Here is a 3,746-nt window from a genome sequence, read left to right as displayed (position 1 = left end):
ATATCCAATTTAGCCACCTTATCACCAGAAAAATGAGATTGATCAATCTCAAATATACCCTTAGGAAGTTGACCTATGATTGCCGGGATGCCACTAGTCGATTCAGGTGGGGATCCACTCGGTGACGATGGATTCTTTTCTTTTTGCGAACGATCGCTAAGGTCATTCAATCGTTCGTTATATATGAGATTATTACGTTTTCCCTGCATCGTATTAGGTGGGAAATTATTGATAGATAGTTCTTTTTTTAGGTTTTTTTCATTATACCTCCTCTTCGGGAAGCACTAGATCGACCGTCCACATAGTATATCAATCTCCTCACGAACTCGTACAATCGATGCCACAGAGATGGTCAACTCCATCATCGGAGAAATAGGTAAACAAGCGATGATTTGACACCAGATATCTGGAGGTGCGAAAAAAGCTGCTGTGGGAAGCGGGGAAACCATGAAAAAACGACGATTCATCGTGGAAGTTTTCACAAAAATACCTTATCTGGCAAACGGATCACAATTATGGGTACTTGGGAGCATATTGATGAAATGAACGAAATACGAATAGTTGACATAATATGGTCAAAAATCTTAGGTTGTAACTTGATCATGAGCAAATTAGTTGATGTTGTACCCGCAAAGCATGGGAAGTGCCGAACATTGGGAACTACCCGGGAAAGAGTGAGAAACAAGAACGGGAAGAAGTGAAAACCACTTGGGTAAAAAAATTGATTGTATCTCGCCCTTAGTTCTCCGTAGCAACTGGGGATCGAAGAGCACCAAATTTGATAACTTATGGAGGGAAAGACGGAGTAGGAGCATGCTACTGGAGACGTAGTAACACATGTTGAAGAGGCCTCCGTCAATCGTGTACGAACGGAATACGGGTCCAAAGGCAGGGTCGGAGAGGGTTTAGCTGATGGAAATATTGACTCTTCCGGGAACCAATGACGCGTAAACCATGTCAAGCTAAGACCAATCAATATCCGAACGGAACGAATTCTAGCTTCTCCCGGAGGAGTTTTCGATGCAAAATTCGTATGATACGGATGAAAGATTCATACAATATTCGCTCGTCCATCCAGCGCAACAGGCGCCAACATCTTCGAGAGAAAGGGATACCAGGGAAGGGATAACGGGAAAGGAAGCAGCACTTTAGCAAGTGGGTGCTTCATAATTTGTGTAGGGATAGTTTCAGGATAGTGAGTGACAGAATTTGCCTTCCCTACTTATATTTATTCCCCTCAAAGGGCTCTGCGAAGTCCTGGTCTTACCTGCCTGCCTGCCTGAGTGAGCTAGCTCTGCAAGGTCCTGGCCCTTGATTTCTTCCCCTTGGTCGATGGGAAGGAATCAATATAGGGATAAACTTACCTATGGGAAAGGGATCTTCGCTACGGGTCCTGGCTGGGCATAGCCCTTCGCGGAGCTTTCCTCTTCCAGCACAGGACCTTTTCAGACTTGATTTCAGGTGTTCCTCTCCTTATTAGTCGAGCCCCTCACCATCGGAATAGTGAGTGACTCCGTCCCTCCGGTCCTTGATGCTTATTGGGTGACCCCTCTCAAATAAGTAACTAAAGGGTGGTCGAGCCTGCTTGCGCATCCTCATCCTTTTCTCCTTTTTCATGGGCAAGTGAAGGCATATTAGTATTTATACATTGCGTTTCTACCTCTTTCCAGTCCCAGACAGATCACTTCCCCTTCTTCCTGCAAGTCTCAGTCAGATCCTAACCCGAATGAACAGCTTCCCATTCATTGAGATAGTCTCAGGCAGAGTCCCGCCAAGAAGAAAGATCCCTATTGGATTTAGATAGTGAATTGAAATCGGGAGATCGCCAAATGGAATTCGACCATCACGAACACAGGTTCCTCCATGTCGTCTGAGAAAACCCAGATCTGAAATACCCTCCTTCCATTGCTCAATCCAGCGTTTACGGTTCCCAGATCTCCACACATGGATGAGTTGTACCTCCAACCAATCGGCTACCAGAACACCCTACTTTTATCTAGCCTTCATCACAGTGGAGTAATCCCGAGGGGCTTCCCGAGAGAGCGATTAGGTGCTCCTTTTCCTTTTGAATAGTTCAGGACCTTGCCGGATTTATGCCTGTGGAAAGCTGTCAAAATCTCTTTCGAGCCAGCAGCTTCATCTCTTCCTCTCCCGCTAGTCGAGCCCTCTCCTTAACAGTCGAGCGTTCGTTACCTCACCCTGCCGGGGGCATCCTCTCCTTATCAGTCGAGCCCCCTGTCGGGTCCTTGCACTAGGAAGCGCAAGACCCTACCAGACCTTGGATTTCCTCAGATTCGAATCTGCACTTCCTGGTCTACCGTAAAAGGTCCCTACATCTGCCTTGGGATATGGAGATTCCTTTCTCCTTCAGCTGGTAGATCCCCTTGTCCTTGGCGCCACCAACCCTAATTTGAGGCGAGCTAGGAATTGAGAAATAAGAAGTACCCGCGGTTATTTCTCCTCCTCTTACCCCAACATCCCCTACCTACAGACCCATCCCCAGACGAATGTCGGTTGAGGAAAAGTCAGTCCTAGATGCTTATTGGGTGGGGGGCGATGGTCGAGCAAGAAATTTATTTGACTTATTGGGTGGCCCCTCTCAAATAAGTAACTAAAAAGCCATGCGTTAGCATGATGGCGGCCTTATCAGTCGAGCGATTTTCATTCATTTGACTTATTGGGTGGCCCCTCTCAAATAAGTAACTAAAAGCCTGCTTCCTTGATGCTTATTGAGTGGGGGGCGGTGGTCGAGCCTGCGTGCGCATCCTGAAAGGTCAACCCCCAGGACCAACTTACTGCCTGACCGGATGGCCAAATTCTTAGGGTTATATTCAGCCTACGCAGGCTAACCCGCTTGGGCATTTCAAGTAGCCATAAAACGCACGCAAATGCCCTCTCCTTATCAGTCAAGCCTGCTTACGCATCCTTTTAGACGAGATTCCACTCTCGATGCATGCCTCTGGAAAACTACCGCAACATAGGCTGGCTAAAGAGAGATAGATCGAGTAAGTGAATAGGTCTACATTGAATTATATATGTCATTACGGCAGCATCTGAATCTCTATTTTATGAAGCCGCAACTACCACATGCTCATATATAACAATGACTGGTCTTTCTTCTCTCTCTCTCTAGCTAGGAAATCACTATCATTATATATGTCATTACGCCATACTGAACCTAAACTACTACATGCTCATATATAACTAACTACCACCATGCCCAGGTACGTTAGTGACTCGACTGATAAGGACCGGCAACGGGGCTCGACTGATAAGGAGAGGAACTTTAGTTGCTCGACCATAAGGGAGAGGAGGAGAAAGAGGAGGTGGGTGATTCTATGTGCGTTAGCCGTATCTAGCCACCAAGCTACTTACGGAGGAGGCTTATAAACCTTCCCATTATGGTAACCCTTCGACCCAGGAGGCTTATAAACCGCCCCATTATGGTAACCCTTCGACCCAGGAGGCTTATAAACTGCCTTGGCAATATGAAGCAATGAGTTAGTCTCTAGTTTATTTATAGAGACCAATTCGTTCTTATTTCGAGTTCTCCATAACATAACTTCGGAAAAGAATGAAAAGCTCGATTCCAACGAGTCGCACACTAAGCATAGCATGGTTCCAAAATGGTAAATCTAATTTCTATTCGATCTGATAGAATTGATGATCCATGATCGGGCAGATTGGAAAAAAAAGACCAATTATTCCTACTCTTCTAAAATCCAAATTTTTATCCCTAAAACTCC

The sequence above is a fragment of the Pinus tabuliformis genome, chromosome 5_1, assembly GCF_031772625.1.
Source record: "Pinus tabuliformis cultivar Carrire ecotype Pingquan chromosome 5_1, CPIR1, whole genome shotgun sequence".
Lineage (NCBI taxonomy): Eukaryota > Viridiplantae > Streptophyta > Pinopsida > Pinales > Pinaceae > Pinus > Pinus tabuliformis.
Note: the sequence above shows the minus strand (reverse complement) of the source record.